This window comes from Eptesicus fuscus, chromosome 2, assembly GCF_027574615.1.
Source record: "Eptesicus fuscus isolate TK198812 chromosome 2, DD_ASM_mEF_20220401, whole genome shotgun sequence".
Classification (NCBI taxonomy): domain Eukaryota; kingdom Metazoa; phylum Chordata; class Mammalia; order Chiroptera; family Vespertilionidae; genus Eptesicus; species Eptesicus fuscus.
In genome coordinates, this window is record NC_072474.1 from 30,966,349 (window position 1) to 30,988,957 (window position 22,609).

Sequence of the window (22,609 nt, forward strand, 5' to 3'; positions counted from 1 at the left end):
ATATGGGAAGATTCTTCCATATCAAGGATAGCATCTTTTCCCGAGGCAGTTGTCCAGGAAAGCTTCCAAAGTGAGTGGATACTAGCTCATCAGTTCAGCTGTGCTTGTCTTGATGATCCCCTCCTAATGAGAATGTGTGTGTGTGTGTGTTGTGTCTGAGAAGGTTTTAATCACTAAAGGTAAATGATAAATGAAGGTGCTCATCTTTGTGTTTCACTTAGACATTGACAGTGCAGAGGCTGTCTTTGATCTCTGATGATAGAGCTGAGCTTTCTCTCTGGCACTTTCCATGAGTACTCTATTGAGCATCCAAAAAAGAAACTGTAAATGACTAATTAGGGAATTTCTAGATGGAGAAGAGTGATCCACACTTAAAAGTTGTTTTAAAAATTTACTATGGAAAGAATAGATTTGACCACATGACATTTAAATCAATAAGAATCTAATGTTGACAATCTCTCTAGATAAACAAAATTAAAGGATAAGAAACAAGCTATCAAAACACTTACAACCAGTGCCATAGTCCAATATTTTTAATCCTTACATATAATATTCCACGCATAAATTGATTTGGAGAACAGTAAGATCTTATTAGACAAATGGGTAAGTTATATACATTTTAGAATTACAAAATAGCTAACAAGCATGAGGAGCTTAATAAGAAATTCAAATTAAAGAAAGACTGAAATTCTTTTCCTCTCCTCTCCCTTTTCTTTTTTTTCCCTACACAGTTGTCAGTAATTAACAAAACATGCCTAGTTGCAGCAACTGTTAGAATTTTTGTAGATGGAATCCTTGAAGACTTCACCTTGTGATGAAAAAGTCAACTCAATTATTTACCTTTTGGTGCTGAATCTGCAAATTATCTAGATAAGAAAGCACTTTTTTTTTTCTCATAAGAGATATTATTGGGCCAGAGATATGTGTGTGCAGCCATAACTCCAGAGGGAAACAGCTTGTTTCTCTTCAGTTAGGATAAGTAAACTTGGACACAGGGGTCTAATGTTTGCTCTTTTATATGTATGCGTTTTAATATCAACAGTTACCTGTTCCCCAAAAGCAGCAAAACTACAGGCTTCTTATTGTTTAAAGTTATTATTTGCTTCTTTCTCTCCAACATCAGTCTCAAGCAGACATTTTGGGTGTGATTTGCATTTGGACTTTTAGTTTTCATCATATGTTGAACACTAGCTTCTCTTAATGCTCATTGGATAGAAGCTGGTTGATTTCATTTGTGAACTGGAATCGACCATTACTTCGTAAATTCTGTATAAGCATTACCCAATGGCAGCAGCCTGTGTCAGGGGGCTAATGCAAAGTTGAAAGCTAGAACACACTGATCATTGACTCTTTTTGTGTCCTAGGCCGCACCCCCAACATTTTATGTTTCAGGGTCCTGATCTAAAAAAATAGTAATAACAATACTTACCCACTATAAAAGGACATTATTAAAAATAACTGGATGAATTGACTGCATGGAGCTCAGCAAAGAACAAAGTGCTCTAAAAGTGTTTAATGACAAAGGACTAAAGGGATAAAGAATTTTACTCTAGGGCTGCTAATCCAGCACCTTTCATAAGCATTAAATTTATTTAAGCTAAATAAAAATAGCACATGACAGGTTGTATTTGTGTGGGAAATCACAGAGAAAACAGCAAAGACATTGGAAAATTGCATTTTTTTCAGGTAATTAAAGGTCGGACTATTTAGCCAAACCATAATCCATCACAACGAGCAAGGCATTGATTACTGCTCTGGACCACATTCATTTTTAATTCCATTAGTGAAATAAATGACAGCCTTTGAATTTGCCACTTTCTTGATGCACAGTAATAAGAATGGCAAATTACTTGAGAATCCAGAATAACTGCGAAGATAAGCTTCTTTCTTCCTCTTTGGCATACCAAACTACAAAGTTTTAAGCAACAATAAACATAATAGCAATCTTCTCCAATGTGTTGTAATAACAGCTCTTTGGTGATCTGAGAATGTTCAAAGCCATTCTATTTTCATGGCTCACCCACTGGTGAGCTGCAGCGCTGAACCCCCTACCCACGGCTGCCATCCCAAGTCTGTGAGACAGAAGTTGGTTTCCTCCAGGGCCCTGAAGTTAACGGTTCTAATTCAAAAGACACCCAAGTGGGCTGAAAACCGACTGAATTATATTTCTAGGTACATGTGTCGTAATGGCTGTCAAAGAGAAACACTCAAGCAGGTTATCTGGCTTCCCCATCTTCTTCAGGTGTAATGCAGTCATTCATTTTGTTAACTCTTTGTGTTTAAACACAGAGACCACAAACTGAAAAATATACTCGAGTCTATTTTTGCTCTGTTGCTCTGTTTGTGGGAGTAATTGTTTCACACTCAGTGAACCACAAATGAGCTTGTGTTTGTATAAGAACTTTTAAGAGAACAGAGGAGCATTATTCTTAGTTTGTATATGAGGGGACAAGGCCTCTTTATATGTATAAGACGATGTATATATGAATGTATTTGTCAAATTCTTCACAAATAAATTCACTCTAATTCTTGTAGGGTAGTCTAGACGGGGAGATTTCTGGTTGTTGGTAATTACCTCTGTGGCACAAAACCTGTCTTGCAGAACAATTTAAGCTTATTACCTGTGCCGTCTCCCTACTCAGGTTTTCTCTAGATGGACTCCTCTTACATTTAAATCTTCTCTACCCTCTGTCATTTCAGATCTGCCAGGCCTCTCATGACATTTTTATATTACCATTTGATCATACAAATACAGCAATGCCTCACTTACCCAAGATCAGATATTTACTCTCCACACAGGCACCTGGAGATTGCAAGAACTATCACAGAACACTTTACATTAGAACATCTTAGTCCTTACTCCACATCTGCTCTAATTAAGTTTTTAAAATGAATATGTGTTTTTAAATGAACAAATGGAAAACACTCCAAGAAGCACTCACAACAGGAAGTAACAAAGGAGGGCTCTGCAAATTTTTTCTGTAAAGGGCCACATAGTACATATTTTCAGCTTTTTGGTCCATATGGTCTCTTGCAAGTAGTCATGCCCTTTCAAAATTATTTAGACAAAGTCCTTGTCTGGATTACCTCATTCCCCAGAGAACTAGGGGAAGGAGATGAATATATTACATATTCACAGGCACCAGGCCTTTCTATGTTTTTAGAGAATCTGAGGTAGTGTTGGAAAAACAAGTTGAATTTGTTTATAATAATGTATGCCATTACTAGTCGGCCTGCATTGAGGTTGACCCTACCCTTTTTCAAATGTGTACAGACACTAGTTTGCAAGATTAATTTCCTCTTCTCACCCCCCCAACCCAGCACACAAACTCACATAAATGCACACACATAGACACATACATACACACACACACACACACACACACACACACACACACATGCCATACACATACTAAAATATCCAATGCATTAGCATGTAAACTTTCAGGGACAGACCAACCTTCACACTTCAGTATAATTGAGATAGTTTTATTTGAGAAGCCCTCTGAAAGCTCAGAATAAATTTTTGTGTGTCTTTAATTATTATTTTCTTTTTCAACCATACTCTTACAGCAAACAGATAGGTTTCTCCTGAGACAATCAATAAACTTGCCTTGACATGGAGTATAGAGTATCTCACTATAAACAAGCTCTCAAGAAAAAATATTCTATAACTAAATTAAACCTGAGTTATTGGCATAAGGCTTTTTACCAGGCGGTTAACCCAGGCATGTAATATTTTGATAGCATGAGCAGAAACTGATAACAAGTGGTGCTTGGTAAACTGAGATAATGATAAAGGGTAATTACATTTTATGCTTTAGGGCGTAAGGTGATCATTCGCAGGAGTCAGAAAGGAATTTCTCCCTCCCGGCAGAACAATATTAAGCAAGAAGCTGAGTTCACTAAGGAGTCGGGAAGTGCTCTAAGATCTTGCCTGAAGCATGGGACAGTCTGGTGCTACCCTGAGGATGCTCTGTCCCTTTGCATTTTCTGAGCACATAAGCAGATATATATCTTGTTCCTTGAGCTGGGGAGGAATGTTCAGCTGTTTCCTTGGTATGGCTGTTCATTGGTCTTACTCAAAAGTTGGTGAAAGTGGTGATGAAATGTCCTTCATCACTCATACTCTGGTTTTCAACCCTGATATTCAGTTATATGAAATATTATTCTCAGAACAAAGGAGAAACTAGATAGTTATTCTTGGATAGAAAAAGAGAACAAATATTGGACTTAACACAATAGCTTAACTGCTGGCATCCTGTTTCTTTTTGAATATATATATATATATATATATATATATATATATACATATATACATACATACATACATACTACCATAAAATAAAGGCCAAATATTTCTGTAGGCTTAAGTCTTATCTTTAATTCTATCCACCTTAACCAAGATTTCCTCTCTAATATCTTTGTAAAGTGTTGGAGAATGGTTGATTCATTATGTAAAATGGATGCCTTATGAGGAACTGGTAGGTTCTAGGCAGATACAATTATCTAAGGCAGTTTTGTGTTTCACACCACCCCCTCTAATCTATTTTCCTATAACTTATTGAGGCATCAAGTGTTTAGTACTCAGTAACCATTCCCCACTGGTTGACTGGGGTCTTCTTCTAGAATTCATCTTCTAGTCCAAAGCATTCCCTGCCTATATTCCTGTGTTGAAACTCACCTGTCTAGTTTCCAGATATCCTGCTCTATGACAGCGAACAGTGGATGCTAACAAGATTCCTTCAGTAAAGGGAGCTTATATTAACTAATGAAAAGAAAATTCTTATTAGCAGATTACTCAATGCCCAATCTAGTAAATTATATACATATATATCCAGAATTCTACTAAGGAATAATTAAATGGTGGGAGATTACAGTAACCTTGGAAGACTAGTAGAAAATATCATTTATTTAATCACATTTATCAAATACCTACTATGCATAAGGGAATATGCTAGGCACTGTAATACTGAGATGGACAGAATAAGGTTAATGGTCCCACATTTTTTCACTCCAATTAGGATAAATAAGCATACAAACAAACAAACAGTTTGCAGACTATGATGTTTAAACTTTTCCTGAAGACAATGAAGAACCACTGAAGGATTCAGGAGAGGAGTGCTGTGGTCACATGAGTGGGATGGCAGGGTGTCTGGGTGGTGGCAGTATGGGGCATTTAGCACTGGAGGCAGGCAGACTGTTTCATTTCTGAAATCATCTAGCTAAGAAAAAAATGAGGGTCTGACCAAGACTGTGATGAAGAGGAAAGGAAACATTGGGATGGACAGAGATTGATTTAGGACATGAGTTGATGAACGAATAATTGGATGTGAATATTGAAAAAAAGAAAGGAGTTAAGATGATGAATAGGTTGACTATAGGTCGAGGATAGTCTGAGAAAGGATGGTGGAGCCTTTGGTGAGAAGAAACACTCAGGAACAATGGATACTGAGGAAAGAGGATGAGTTCAATTTTGAATTGGTTGAAATTGTGTGAACTCCTGGTGGAGATAATGGCTTAAAAGGTTATAAGGTCTGGAGCTTAAAAGCAAGGTTAGTGTTGGAGAAATAGATTTGGAAGTCAACAATGTGTAAATCCTAGGTGTTGATGAGATGGTCAAAGAAGAGTATAGAAAGAAGAGAGATAAAGGAAATTCCAAGGAAGAGGTGTAGCATTGAGGAGAGGGAAGAGTATAGGTGTCAGATTATCCACTACTGTGTCTGAAATTTAGTGAGTTCTCGATAAATAATCACCTCCAATTCTATCATTCTCTAAAGGCAGAGACTATGTCTTAGTCATCTTTGTATTCCAACATCTAGCACTGTTTCTTGCACATGGTAGGCGCCCTATAATGCACTTACCACATGTGTGAGAGGGCCATGGAGGGAACAATGGCCAAAGGGAGGAAAAAGGAGGAAAAGAGTTTCAAGAAGAAGGGGTCATCACATGCCACCAAAAGTTTAAGTAAGGTAAGGACTGAAAAGTGTCCACTAGTTCCAGCAATTAGTAGTTCATTGGTGACCACAGGAATAGCAGTTTCACTGGAGCGGTGGGGGGTGGAAGCCAGATGGTTGTGGGTTGAGGAGTGAGTGGCAGGTGAAAATTGGTGGCAGTGAGTGTGTCCACTACTCCTTTGTAAAGCTGGGCTGTGAAGGAAAGAAGAGACACTTGTGGTGAGCAAATGGTTAGTGTCCTGTAAATTACATGGGATATCGGCATTGGAAGAAGCTGTCTTAGAGAGGTCCCCTGGCCCCTGCCATTTATCCATAGCCGGTCTGGGAACACCCTCTTTTGTATCTCATGCCTGAGCAGAGGCTGATTATTCCCTACGAGTTTTTATAGTCTTTAGTTATAGAAACCCCAAATTTCTCTCCATCTATTGTTTTTACTTCTGCCTTCTGGAGCCACAAGGCACATCAATTGTAATTGTTCAGCTTGAAAGAACCATGAGTGAAAAAGAAAAGTGAAAAGAAAAACAAGATTGTTTTTGAAGGTACATGATAGTTTTATTCCATTTCTCTGCCTTGCTTCTTGAAACTATGTAGACTACTTTGATACACACTGTCAATCAAAGAATATGAAATATTCTTTCATAATCTCTAGCAAGTTTGTGATAAGCTTGTGAAGTGGAAAACATTTTTAGGTAACATAAAATCAAATCCCAATTAAATTCTGAGGACCATTAGGAGTCCAGAAGAAAAAACACTATAAAATTGTGCTTATTGGAAAAAATTTATTTTAAATGAACTATCTATTAAGACAAAAGTAAAATCAGTTCCATAACAAAAATAAAACTAATTTTCTCTCCTCCTCTTAACTTTTTCTCTTTCTTTCTTTCTTTTTAATTTGGGAAGAAAAGCAAACAAGTTTAGGCCCAGGAAAAGTTTTGATTTCATTCCTTACATTTTTAAAAGCATAATGGAGACAGCTAATTTGTGAATCATAGACATTTATTTAACTATTAAAATGTTTAAGATGCTGGTTTATTTGATTTTATATTACATATCTTTTACCACTTTGTTGTTTAATAGTGGGTAATTTATGGTATCTTCATAAATCAAAGCTTGAGGAGTTATTTTAAATTCAGGTTCTATTATTTATTCACTGTCCAGGCTCATCTAAGTAAAGATGTTTTGGTCTCTACAACTTTAGAAGCAGAAATTATAAGTCAATGCACTTCGATTTGAAAATACATCAATTTTTTTTTTTCATGTTGAAATGAAATTAGTTTAGGATGGACTTAAGAGCAAAGTTTTAAAAAATTGGTCTGGCCCATAGATAGAGAACAGACTGATAGCTGTCAGAGGGGTAAGGGATTGCAGGGCTGGGTAAAAAGTCAGGGATTAAGGAAAAAATAAAAATTCACAACCAGCAACTCATAGACATAGACAACAGTATGGTGATTACCAGAAGGGAAGAGGGTGGGGAGGAAGAGAAGAGGGTAAAGAGAGGATAAGTGGTGATGGAAGGAGACTTAACTTGGGGTGGCGAACACACAATATACAGAGGATGTATTATAGAATTTTATGCCTAAAACCTATATGATTTTATTAACCAATGTCATCCTAATAAATTCAATTTTTTTAAAAAAGGTCTCTGAAAAAAACTTTGGTCTGGTTGTCAACATGATTTATAATGCAGTTGTCTACAGTTTTATAAAATCCAGTCTACATTGCCCTAGAAACAGGAAGATTAACATGTGGTTAAATTCTAGCCACAACTCTTACAAGGCTCAATTTCCCAGCTCTGTTCTATTTTTCTTTGTTTCCCTGTGCACTTTCTTGTTTGTGGCCACAAACTGCACCAGCATTAATGACCTTTTTAATGAGATGTCTTTAACAAACTAAGTGAGAGGAAGCAGCCCCTTCCAGCTGCAGGAAAGGCATGATTCACACTGGATCCAGTCAGTGTGAAAGCATGCTGAGTGCTGGGGGCTGTCCATGCATAAGTCAGTCCTCACACAGCTCTGGAGTCAGGCTCAGCCCTGTCGACCCATTTAGCCATGGGCTTCAGAAACCTTTCTGCTGTGGTCTGGAAACAGGATTCCTCCTGGATAGCTCACTGCCTTCCTACCTGACCCTTGAACACTTTTCTTCCTGGTTTAAACTGGTCAGACCCTTCTACCTTAATCCTTAAAGAGAAAGACCAAGCCTTTTCTCAGTTGGGAAAATAGGATTCATTTAATCTGGCCACATTTATCAAGAAGTCTTGTAGAAGTAAGGGGCAGGAACGAGATGGAGATGGATTTATTCATTCTCTTGACAAATATTGAGTATCATTTATGTGTCAGGGATGTGGTTGGTATTGTGGGTACCAGGGTGAGAAAAACTACAGAAACTGGTCACAGCTGAGCATAGAAAACAAAATCGTTCATAACCATTAATAAGAGGCCAATAACTATGTTGAAAAAGTGATAGAGCAAGGTGCTATTGAAGTGGGAGGCGGTGTGCTTGGCTAGGGGAGCTGAGGGTAGGGAGTGAGAGAATCTTCTGAAGGAGTTGATGTTTGAGAAGGTCCTTGAAGAATGCATAGAGCTACCAGAAAAATGGAGGCATGGTTTTCCAGATTTTCTGAGAAAACAGAAAGTGTGACTTCAAACATAAGTTATGGGGAGGGGAGGTAGCCAGCTGAATGTGATAAAGTTAACATCTAAGGATTTGGATTAGCAATTGATATCTGAAAAGAGGTGCTCAGATGTCATTCTTGTGTTAACCAACAACACTGCGAGAAAATTCTTTATTTTTAAAACCTAATTTTCAATCTCTTCTCATTTAATTTTCAATAGGGATAGAAAATAGGCAACCATCTCTGACCACCTAATAAACTTTTTGTTATTTGAAAGCTGCCTAATATCATTATCCACTTAGAAAGGAAGTTATAGAATACAGAGAATGCTAACTAACAAGTTTGTCTATTTTAAAAAATAATAATAATTATATAAATTTAAGGGGTAAAACTGTTGTGATATATAGACAGTGAAATAATTACTATAGTCAAACTAATTAACATATCTCCTCACAATCACCATGTTTCTTTTTCTGTGTATGTGATGACAACACCTAAAATCTATTCTCTTAGTCAATTTCTAGTATTTAATACAGTATTGATAACTATAGTAATCATGCTGTACATTAGATCTCTAGACTTATTCATCCTGCATAATTTTAACATAGTAACCTTTGACCAACATCTCCCTAATCCCCTCCCACCCGCCCTAGTAACCACTGTTAGTAAAATCAAAGAGCATAGTATCATCAGACCCTGACAAAAATACAAAGTGAGCTGAAGTCTGTACCTCAAGACCTATCATAAGACAAGTACTAGGAAATTTAAAACAAAAATAACTCTAAGTGGACATTCAGTATTTATTTCTATAGCATATGAATGCTCTATTGCAACGATAAGATTTCTGATTTCGAGGACCTCAGAATTCCTTCTACATTGTTCTTTATGATTGGTCTTCTAGCTCAAACATAAACCACTGCTACCAGAGGCAATATACCTCATATTAACGATTATGGGCATGTTAAAAAGAAGACCTTCTGTGGTTGATGACATGTAGCACTGGATTTGGTTTTCCAAAGCAGGCTGTGAGATCTTATTCTTGGAAATCTTAAAGACAGGATCGATGGTTATCTGGATAAGTGCGGTATGCCTGGGGCAAGGCGTTCAGGGAGGTGACCCCTGCAGCTGCTTATTACACTGTGTTCCCAGGAGCCTTTCTTAGTCACAAAAGCTTCTGCTTGATTACTAAACCAAGTCCATTCTCCTGAGAACACTTTTCAACAATAGTTCAGAGACAAACTTTTGGCATGAGTCAAAATTCACGTTAGTGGTGACTTCACTTCCTTAGCAATTATCAACTTGTGTCCTGTAAAGGAGGTGAGGGAAGGGGCAGAGAAAAACTTTTATTCTGCTTCTCTCCTCTGATGGATCTGGAGCCACCAAGGAAATCAGCAAGTCATTACAGCACAGGGTTGGGAGCCAGTCCAAGGGCTTCGTTCTCATCTCCACCACTTACACAGAATAGTGACCAATCTCCCCAAAGCTGTTGTTTCCTCATCTGTACAGTAGGGATAAAAATAGTTGACCCACCTACCAAAAAGTTGTGGAGGATTCCTTGACATAGTAGGGTGGGGCCTAATCCAATCTGACTGGTGTTCTTATAAGAAGAGAACATTTGGGCACACCAAGAGACACCAAGGGCACCTGGGCAGAGAGGAAGAACCATGCAAGAACACAGAGAAAAGGCGCCTTTTTGTGAGCCAAAGGGCAAGGTTTCAAAAGAAACCAAACCTACTGACAACTTGATCTTGGACTCCCAGTCCAGAACTGTGAGAGAGTACATTTCTGTTGTTTAAGCCACCAGCCTGTGGTATTTTCTATGACAGCCCCAACAAACTGCCTCATATTGGAACATAGCCTCATCTGCTCATACGTTGGCTGCTTTGACACCGAAATGGCAGAGTTGAGTATTTGCAACACAATATGCCTAGATACCAAATAAACTACTTACTATCTGTTTCTGTGCAGAGAAAGTTTGCAGACCACTACTCTAAAGCACCCAAGAGCTATTCTAAATAGAATTTGTAGGAAGGTAGTATAAGCTTATTTCATTTTTATGCTTTTGATTCCCAAGTTAGATGCTGATCTTTTGGAGGACAAGGATCACATATTTTATAGGAAGGGGAGAAATACTGTTCATGAGACATGGAAACAACTCAAGTGTCCACTGATGGATGACTAGATAAAGAAAATATGATACACAATAATCAAGACATGGAAACAACTTAAGTGTCTTTCAACCAATGATTGGATAAAGAAGATGTGGTATGTATATACAATGGAATACTACTCAGCCATAAAAAAGGTGAGATATTTCCATTTGTGGCAACATGTATGGGTCTTGAGAGTATCATGCAAAGTGAAATAACTAAGACATAAACGGACAAGAACCATATGAATTCACACATATGTGGGATATAAAGCAAAGGCAATAAACAAACAAAACAAACTCATAGACACTGACAACAGCATGGTAGTTATCAAAGGGAAACGGGGGTGAGGAGACATTAAAGAAGATAAAGGGGGTCATATATATGGTGATGAAAGGAAACTAGACTTTTGGTGGTGAGTACACAATAGAATATACAGATGTTGTATTATATAGTTGTATATCTGAAACTTACATACTGTTATTAGCCAATGTTACCCCAATAAATTTAATCAAAAAAGAAAAAAATGTGATATACATAATGGAATGAAATATTATTCAGTCTTTAAAAAAGGAGAAAATCCTGCCATTTGCAATCACATGGATGGACCTTGAGGGCATTATGCTAAGTGAAATAAGTCAGACAAAGAAAGACAAATACTGTATGGTCTTTTACATGTGAAATCTAAAAATAAACCAAACTCACAGGACCAGTAAGTGGGATGGTGGTTGCCCTAGAAGTGGGAGGTGAGGGTAGGGGAAATGGGTAAAGGTGGTCAAAGGGTACACAGTCCCCTTATAAGATGAATAGGTTCTGGGGATCTAATGTACAGCATGGTGACTATAGTTAACCATGCTGTACTCTGTTGTATATTGTGGTGTATATCTTAAGTTGCTAAAGGAAAAACCTTAAAAGTTCTCATCACAAGAAAAAAATTGTAACTATGTGAGGTGATGAATGTGCAAACTAACCTTATTGTGGTAATCATTTTGCAATATATAAATATATAAAATCACTACGATGTTCACTTTAACTTACGCAATGTTATAGCTCAAGAAAGCTGGGGGGAAAAACCCCACATAGAATGTCAACCACTATAGCTTCCCATTTGCCTCTATGTTTTTGCTTATTGCTTTTATTTTCAGTCAACAATTTTTTACCACCCCCAAATATATAGTAGTATATAAGAAGAGAAAAAAATATATATATATACTGCTTTACTAAGTACCTGCTATATACCATAAATTGTGTTATGCACTTTGCTTTCAATTAGTCACCACAATAACTCTGTGAGGTGGGTACATCTCCTACCCACATTTTACAGATTAAGAAAATGAAGCAGTGTGCGATGAAGTGCCTTGTCCAGTCATAGAGCTTGTAAAGGTCAAAGCTGAGAATCTGACCAGGTTCATCTTTAAAACCCATGGTCTTTTCCCTATGCTGTGCCACCTGCAATTCAGATGATTATTTGTTGTATTTGAGTCTCTTTTGATTTTTAGTACATTGCTACTAATAGATACTCAGAGAATGTTTCTTGAACAAATCCTGGTTTGGTGCTCCTTCCAAATATGGCAACCCTTCTTTCAACAAATCTATAGTAAACATCAACTACAGGCCAGGCTCTGTTCTAGATTCTGGGGACACAACGATTAAGACACTACGTTCCCTGCTCCTGTGGCATTTCTCAATTTAGAATTGCTTCTGTTGTTTCCAGTGGCTTTACACCGACTGCCTACCGCTTGGCCCGGCCTCATCCTTTGCTGTTGGGTGACAAAGTCTCAGTCGAATGAATGCAGCTGCTCTGGTCTCAAGAGCAGCACCTGGAAGACTGATCTGTGTGAGAAGCTCCTTTCCATCATCTGAAAAATGCTTCCAAATCCACTTGCCCTTCGTCATGCCCTCCTCACGACTGTAAATAGGTTAGTTTTGTTCCCTACACTTCCCTGTCCTGCACACACACCATATGTATATTTGAATAAGGGAGGAAATCCGCAAGCTATGAAACCGAGTCTAGGGTGGAAAATGTGATCTCAACAGTCCTTGGGGGGAAACACACACACACACACACACACACACACACACACACACACACACACACACACACACAGAAACCAAACTAAACCTGGCTTTCCAAAGCAATGATTTCCTTGTTCAAGGTAAAAAAGAGAAAGTTTTGTACTTTCTAGAACTTCTCGGTATTTTCTCTGAAATCCAATTAGACGTTGTGGCCCAGCTGAACACTGAAGCTTAGTCTGGGTCAGAGTGGCCAATCCCAGCATCGTGGGGTTTGCAGCCATCGGCACCGGAGTGGTACACTCAGCTGTGAGACTTGTCGCTGGGACTTATCTGACCTTTAGCTGGTAAGCTGGAATTGCTCACCACCTCTCTTCCCCAGAGTAATAGCACTTTTCAGCGCAGCTTAGGTTATCACTAGACATGCCTGAAATCTATTTCTAAGGTAAAATGGAAGTCTAATTGGGGGGAAAATCAATTTTAAGGCATTAAACTAAATAATAGTTACATTCTCTTGATATTCACCAATTTCTGTATTAACCAAAAGGTAAAGAAAGCCCTTATAAGTTTGTGTCTATAGGTACTTCAGGGCAGATAATTGACTATAGTAGGAAGTTGAATTCTGTCTCACACTAAATATATTTTCAATAAGAAGGCTTTCTGACTTCTGTCATGGAATTAGTAAGTCCTGTGAGGGTGTCTTTAGCCAGCAGGAAGTAGACATTTAGCAGAGGCCTAAAGACAAGGCTGTGGGTGGAGAGATAGAAACCCAGGCTCAGATTCTCGATAGAACTATAGTGTTGGGCTGGAGTTGAACACTATGCCAGTCAAATTACACTTTCCTAGAGGGACCATTGAGAGCTTAGTCTCCATCATTTTAAAAAAGATGAACCCTCATGGTCCCAGGAGTTCCTAGAACTGGCTGATTCTCTAGAAAGGCTCTGGAGGCCAGCGTGGTTCTTGGCATTGAGGTGGAGAGAGTGGTTTAGACGAACAAACAAGAAAGTGCACTCAGCAACTTCCAAGCAAAAGTCACACCAGGTATCTTCAAAGTTCCAGCCCCATGACTAAACTTCAAATGGTTTATACTTTTTCTCTCTTGAAGCACATTCTTATGAAAAGCTATTCTGTCAGAGCCACCAGTGGTCACAGCACCCACGAGCAGACTGTTAGAAAACATACCAATTTTGATCTTGTGACTAGCATAGCAAAGGCCAGAAAAAGGTTGCTTTTCTGAAATAAGCACTATACCATAGTTCAAAATATTTTGAAGGTGCAGTGAGGTTTTCATTTAGGCTCTGGCTCCCATTAAAAACAAAACAAAGGAAAACAACCAGAAGTTTTGGGAAAGATCCCTGAAAACAATTTACTGAGTAAACAAATAGTAGACAGCTTAGCCCTAGCTGGTTTTGCTCAGTGGATAGAGCGTCAGCCTGAGGACTGAAGGGTGCAGAGTTTGATTCTGGTCAAGGATACCTACCTTGGTTGCAGGCTTGATCACTGGCCTGGGTCAGGGTGCATGCAGAAGGCAACCAATCAATGGGTCTCTCTCACATCGATGTTTCTGTCTCTCTGTCTCTCCTGATCCTTCCATTCTGGAAAGAATATCCTCGGGTGCTGATTAACAATAACAAAAAATAGTAGACAGTTAAAATTCTCTGTGGGGATCATTGAGAAAGTGACTCAAAGAAATGAGAGATGGAAGAGGTTTGTTTCATACAGCCCTCCAGGCGATGCTTTCCTTGGGTTCTTTGCTTCTGGATTAAAAGGTCAAAATGACAATAATACTACTAATAAATTATACATTCCCAGGGACTTCTTTTAAGCCCCTTACTAGCTTTGTGAAGAGTGGATACATGCAGCATTCATGTTTAATGTGGCTCCTGTAGGAATTACGATCTTCTCTGAGCCACCTATATGCAATGTGGAGACCCAAGAGCACAGATGATGACACCTGAGCAAGGAGAGGGGCCTAGTCCCATGATTTGTTTGGAAGGTAACTTCTCTAACTTTGGCCCAAGAGGAAGTCTACAGAGAAGTTAAATTATTTTGTAAAAGAACAAGGTCATGTTGCATTTAAAAAATTACATAGATGAATGGAATACATGATAATTAGGTATAATATTATATGTTAAAACATTATATTGCTGCTTTTTTTTTAACTCCGTACTCTACAGAGTATCTTTCTCAACATTTCTCTGAGTGGTTTCCTTGGAGAGTAGGGAAGGATAAAGCATGAAATTTTAAAAATATATTTTTATTGATTTCAGAGAGAAGGGAGAGGGAAAGACAGATAGAAACATCAATGATGAGAGAGAATCATTGATAGGTTGGCTCCTGCATGTCCCCTACTGGGGATTAAGCCTGCAACCCGGGCTTGTGCCCTGATTGGGAATTGAACCTTGACCTCCTGGTTCATAGGTTGATGCTCAGCCACTGAGCCATGCCAGCCTGGCAAAGTATAAAGTTTTACTACATCCGGTCCTCCAATCTTTGGACCAAAGACACAGCCATCACTTCTAGTAACCAAATTGCGTTTAGGAGTTGGATAAAGTCTTTTCCATTTGATCCCTAATCTGTGACATGATGCTAGTTCAGAAGGGTACTTTACAGGAAACTCAGCACCCAGGCCCATTTCCAATGGCAAATAAAGCAAAAGGAAGGTTTTACTGGCAAACCATATACAGGGTGGGGCAAAGGAGGTTTACAGTTGTTTGTATGGAAAATAATATAATAATTAATAAATAATAAGACAAAATTAAACCCTAGTGTTTCACATACTCACAAATGTAAACCTACCTTTGCCCCACCCTGTATATTGGCAAGAGAAAAGCTGGCTATAGATAAGTACCTCTAAATAGAAAGGTCATAAGTTACTTACTTTAAATGAGTAAATGTAACCAAAGCAAAATAAAAGCATTTGGATAATTCACTTTCCTAATGTTATGATAAATAAGGGATGTTGAACCATGCATATAGCCACAGGATTTTTGTTTTTATTTCTTTTACAGCCTGCCTTTTGACACTCTCCCCTACACCCCAATAATACCAGCAGGACATAAAAGCAACCTTTATACGCCCGCATTATGGTGGCTTTGTTTTTCTAGGGTGCTCGGACTTCTGTGTATTTGCAAGGCTTGTTTTTCAGTAGAGCAGCCAGGGTTTCCAAAGTAAAGAAATTTCCATTTCCATCACAGTAATGGCTGAAATGGCTGGACCATTTGCTGTAAAACGGGGGGAAACATAGTTATTGCACAAGTGGCGTTTCTAGCCCATCAAAACAGAAAGATTGCAGCCTCTGGCAATGACTGGATTCTGGGCACTCAGGACATCTCAGAGTCGTTTAATTATCGCCAGGCCCAAGTCACTTCTCCTGCTACTTTCTGAGCCTCCCCACATGGGGACTTCCTCCAGGTCTTGGCTAATGCACAGGAATCTGATGTTTAGAAAGTCACTTTCCTGTCCTTATAAACAATTCCACCATAATAACCTGGCTTCTGGCACCAGAGGTTCATTTAAATTTTGCTCAGCTTGGTTTACAATTAAGATTTAATTAGTAAACTCATTACAAAGACAGGAAATCTCCGACTTTCCCCTAATTCTCTTTTAGGCCTTAGCAAGGACCCAGCCTGTCCCTTTGGCTTTAGACATGGCAGAGAGTTTTCTCTAAACATTGTTATTTATGTTAACTTTAATTGCAAGATAAAATATTGTTCTTTGCTTTTGAAAATAGATGGAAGTTACCGAGTCACTTAGAGTTTAGGGTTTCAAGTTCTGTATTTAGAAAATATATCCTGTGCATATTTTTAAACTTTCTAGACACCGAAAGTCTGTTTAGATCCCCTCCGCCCTCCCCCCCCCCCCAACTTTTCTCAAACAGTAGAAATAGGATCTGAGGTCGGGACGTGGGGGAGAGAGTGCCAATCGGGACACGGAGAGGAAGACTGCAGCATAATCACCACACGGGGACACTCAAAATCCTTCCCCGCACCGCGCCAGTGCGCTGCTACTCATAGGACACAAAAGAAGGGTGACAGAGCCCTGTGAACCATGGTGAAATATTCACATTTCGCTAAGAAAGAATAGCGGAAAGCATTTGCCAGAAACCTAAGAGTGAGGGGTAAAATAAATGGATACTCCACCGAGACAGAGCTTTGCAATGTTAGAAGTCCAGGACTAAAACATTTTAGCTGGTAATATTTTTATTGGACAAAAGTTAGATAAATTCATCCTGAGAAAATGAGGTCCCTGAGGGAAAATGATGGAAACTTTTGGATCAGAGCTCAAGTGTTATGCTATACTTGCTGCAATAAGACTCACATTAAAACATTTACTCTGACCACACGATGATGATTCCAGGACATTTAAGAGAGAAATTTCCTTTCTCTTTCAGTTCCTCCTATTGCATTTCAGCTTGCTTCCTGCAAAAGCTGAGGCTCTTCATGTGATCTTTGATCCCTAGGGAAAGTCTTATATGGTTAGATGAATGAGTCCTTCTGGAAATCTAGTCTTTTAAATGTGTTCATTAGAATTAACTATAAGTTATCTTTGATTGTAGACATACTTGAAGTGATAAATTAAAGATTTTTTAAAAAAATCAACTAAGCCCTAACCAATTTTGCTTAGAGCATTGGCTCACAGACGGAAGGGTCCCCGGTTTGATTCTAGTCAAGGGCAGGTACCTCGGTTGCAGGCTTGATCCCCGGCCCTGGTTGGGGTGCGTGCAGGAGGAAACCAATCGATATCTCTCTCTCACATCTATGTCCCCCCCCCCCCCCCGCCCCCGCCTCTCCTCCTCCCTTACACTGTCTCTAAAAATCAATGGGAAAAAATTCCTTTGGGTGAGGATTAACAAAATAAAATAAACTATTGTGATGGAGCTTTATTCTCTAGTGATTTCTTTGATCATACTATTTTTTCTTTTTGGTTCTAACAAAATAAAAAAATATGGATCAGAAAAGTTAAGTAATTTTACCAAGGTCACACAGCAAACTTATAGGCAAAACAGAAATAAAGTTTGTTTTAATTATTTGCAGAGCTCTGGACAAACTCAAAGGAAAAATTATTAGTAGCTGTAAAAATCAAGACCCACGATACTTAATGGGTGTTTCTGTTGGGCAGTCTGACAGCTTTTATGAGGCTTTGGAATGTGTCTGTAGAAGCACCCTGACCCTCCGGGAAGGAGCAAACCAAACCCTTCCTCTGGGAAGTCTTATCCAGTTTGCTTCTGGACATTTTTAGTCAAAAGAGAAAAAGCAACCTTTACTTTCAAAATGGCTCAGAAGAGTTTGGAGAACACAGGACTTCAAAGGGTATTGGTTGAATTAAAGAGCAGCGTGTAACGTCATCAGATAGCATCACTGTGGAGTTTCAAGTCCTCTGGAAGTAAAAATAAGTGTTTCCTTTCCCTGTCTTGTCTGCTTTCAGTTTGGAAGACGCCACAATCAGTGTGGAGACATAAAACATAGACCAACACAGCACCATTTCAGTCCTCACCTTTGAGAAGCCAGCCGGATAAAAAGGGGGGCAGTGAAAAGGAAGAGGGAATTAGGATTTCTAAAATAACTATTGAAAACAAGAAAGAAGAAATAAATACTGAAGGCACAAAGGAATGTCAAACTCCCAGGAAACTTCAGCACTGAGAGGGGTGTAACTGGTCTCCAGAGGTCACTGTTTTCAATTGAGGTTTCATTTAATGGGAATACAACCATTAGAAACCGCAACAGATGTCCCTCTGAGTTGTGTAAAGAGCAGTAGAAGTAAACAGAGACAGATCTGAGCCAGGGGTCCCTTAATTCCTCTGGATAAGGAATTCTGCTTGGGAAGTAATATTTAAAAAAAACAACATTTTTTAGGGGGGCCTTAGCAGATATCAGAGGCATAAGAACCAAATGCAACACGGGAACATTGACTGTATCCTGTTCAGAAGATAACATCTATAAAAAATCCTTGGGGTAATTGAGGACATTTAAATATAGATTAGAGTTTAATATATTATATTATGGAATGATTATAAATCTTCTTAGATGTGGTTAAGGAGTTTATCCTTATTGTTAAATAATGCCTCCTAAAGTTAGGTTGAAGTGCAATGTCTGAAACTTAGAAAAATGTGTGTGTGTGTGTGTGTGTGTGTGTGTACATATATTTCAGCAGAGCACAGTCGAAAGAATAATGGAATCACTAATCTTCTCAATACAGAGTTGGTTAACTCCCTGACTATTTGACATCACTAATAGATTAAATAAGAATAGCAAATACTTATCCAGGCCCTTTCCCAAGTGCTTTGTGTATACAGCATATATCTTCACATATGCCTCATGAGAGCATGAAGGGGACAAGGAAAATAAATAGGTGATAAAATCAATAATCTACAGTTCCAGTGAGGTTCAAAGGTTATTGGACTTGAGGTATTAGAGGGAGTGATTTGGAAAGAAAGAGAATGGTGGTTGAACAATGGAATATTTTAAATAAAAATAATTCTGAAGAGATTTCAGTTATTGGTTCTGATATGGTTAAAAGTGTGTCTAGCTGATCAAGGGAACTGAGAGTGAAAAGATCATCCATGTGGATATTGAAACTACTAAGAATTTTAATAGGAGTTTGTTATGAAGGAACTAGAGGCCTGGTGCACGAAATCTGTGCGCTAGTATGGTCCCTAGGCCTGGCCTGTGATTAGGGCCATCTTCCCCGGCTGCCCATAGCTGGCTGTGCCCCCCCCCCACCACCCACCCCTGGCTCCCCTTTTGCCATCAGGCGATCGAAGCCTGCCGGCCAGGAAAAGGGACAAAGAGATGGTCAGTGCACCTCATAGTGACTGGTCAAGTGGTCTTTCTGGTTAATCCCCCGTTAGGGTCAATTTGCATATTACCCTTTTATTATATAGGATTGAGGTGAGTGAGTGGAGTAAGGTGCATGGTTGATTAGTTGACTGCAACAAAGAGGGGCAATTGGTGGTAGAGTTCAAGGACATAGTATTCAAAGCTGTGATTTTTAGATAGGTGAGAAGGAGACTGACCTAGAAGCAACATTTGAAGAGGGAAACAAAAGGAAGTGGGAATTAGGAGGTATAAGTGAGTAGGTTGCAACTTCAGCACAGCATCAGAGGAGATCCAGGTTTCTATCAGAGCAAGAGTCAAAGGAGAGGTTCTGAGAAGAGCTTGACAATATAGAGGAGTTTGCAGATGGTTGAGTGAAAGGGTTTCATAAGATGGGCTTAGAGAAGGGTATGTGTAAGCTGAATGGGAATTAGAGTCTGGAAATAAAGGATGACCTGGAAGTTCTGAGCTTCCAACATGACCTGGGGTCAAGGGCATGGTAAGATTGGTCTTGATGGCCCCAAGTCAGATAGTGGGAGAGAGTTTGTGGATGTTGAGGGTGCTGTGGTTTCCACTGAACTGCTTTTGACTCCTGTAGACTAAGAGTCCTAAAGAGAGCGATCTTCCTGCTGGCCCAGGAGTACTCTCCTGACTCCTGCCAACAGTACACTGTATGGGGAGTCTCTTATCCTAAGCTTTTAGACAAACACTTGTTCTTTCATCCTATATGCATCTATGGGTTTGCCATGGACCAGTCATTCATTCAACCAACTTTGAGCCTGTATCCAAGGTCCACCTGGGTGCTGGTGAGTTCATCCCTGTCCAGTGCCCACCACCAGCATCTCAAATGCCCAGAGCAGGGTTTTCCACCTTTTCACTAGAAGAGCTCCTGGGATGATATCTAACCCAGCTCCAATTTTTGAAATAATTTTATCTGCCAATTAAATAAGCAGCATCTTTTGCCTTATTGAAATCCAATGCTGAGCTCTCTGACCTGACATACTGGGTCAGGGGTAGGACATGGGGAATCACCTTCCTCTCGCCCATCTTCAATGGTGTTACCTCTCAAGCTTGGTCCTAGAGAGCCAAGTTCTCAGAGATAAGAGGATCTCTAAGTGGCTGAACTCTCATGTAAGCTTTTAAAATTCATTTGCAAGAAGTGATAATTTATTTCCTCATTTTTATTATTCAAAGCAAATAAAAATTGAATGTGCAATGAGAGCCAAAGCAAATGACAAGAAGGAATAGTAAACTAATTTGTTTAATACTATGGTGAGTAGCTTGAGTTACCTCATTTTTCTTCTTCAAAAGCAGCACTATTCCTAAGAGGCTCTTTGAATGATTAAAAAGAAGTCATCACATTTTCATTAAGATTTTTTGGATTCAAAGACCCCAGTTGTATAATCAGAACAAGTAATAAAAGCTCCCAGTAGAAAAAAAACACCTCCAGTTCTGTTGCCAATCTCTTTCAGATCATCACCCAGATCACTCATTTGTGCTTCCAGGGACCCACCATGTACTTAAATATTTAATAAGTCTAGTTATAGTCCCAAAGATGATCCTTAGCAAGTATGGGTGCCTTTGGAAAAGCAATCCAAGGAAGGTGTTCCAACTTGGATTGGGTAGTGGGGTGGGTAATTGTGTCATATCAGAATATTCCATTTGGAGACATTTTGGAAAAGCATTTACTCTTTTTTCCACCACTCTTTTAAAAATATATATATTTTTTATTGATTTCAGAGAGGAAGGAAGAGAGAGATCTAATCAATGATGAGAGAGAATCACTGATCAACTCCTCCTGCACACCCCTTACTGGAGATCAAGCCCAAAACCCAGGGGTGGGCACTGACAAGGAATCAAACCATGACCTCCTGGTTTATGGGTCAAAATTCAACCACTAAGCCACACTGGCCAGGCTGGAAAAGCATTTACTTTTAATGTACAATCCCTTATTTGAAAAAAGCAGAAAAAGTACTGTCTTCATAGTACAATGAACACAGAATAAATCTTTATGAAATTGGCTTGGCTGTGAGCACTTGAAGAAGCAATTCTCTACCTTGAGGACATAATTTCAACAGAGTGGAATAGTATTGGCATTTCAGCAGAGGAAAGGTATGAGGTTTTTTTCTTTATAGAAAGAGGGCAGAAGTTAAAAATTAAAACAAAAGAAAACAAAAACTGAGTAAAATAGATCCAAGACATAACAAAGTTTCCCAATAGAATATTTAAAAATCTGTTTTTTTAAAAAAGAGTAGTCTGTCTTGCTTCCTGGCAAGATGAAGTAGGAGCAGGTCAGTCTGTACTATCCAGAAATGGCAATATCAAAGTCTGAACATTTTCTAAGTGTAGAATAAGTCATGACAACAACATACTTTGTCAATTCATCAGCAACTTTGAAGCCACTGAATTCTTTTGAGAGCATAAGATTTACTTCATGGGCTAGTTGCAAAAAAATGTTTTTCAAATAAAGGACATTTCGGCTTCCTTGAATTCTGCCTTTTTCTTTCTTTCTTTCTTTCTTTTTTTTTTTTTTGGTAGCAGTGACTCAAGTGTGTTTAACCTTAAGTCAAACTCTTCATTTTTTAAATTGCATGTGCTTGTGTCATAGAAAGCTCTGGAAAGAACTCTACCAGACCTGAAGTCCACACATGTTGAGACTCGGCCCATGAGAGCTTTCTTTGTTTTATCCCTTGGCCTATTTGCTTTACAGAACATTTGCATTCAGGAACAGAAAGGGTCAACTTTCAAAAACTGCTTCGCACCCCAGTTGTTATCAACATGTAAAACATTTCTAAATGGAATTCCGTTATGAAATGGAACTCTCTCCACACTGATTTTTAATTATTCTATGATTGCTCAGTTCTGGTACTATTCTCAGTTAAGATGGAATAGACTATGGCAGGGAGAAAAAATAATCACCATCTAAAATATTAGAGTGTGGGAGGGGGAAATATACATTTCTTAAAAATGGTAAAAGATAGAATTAGCATTTTAGGGGCCTTTTGCCCCACCTGCTTTCCCCAGGATGTGCGGCTAACTAACTCTCAAGAAAAACAACTCCAT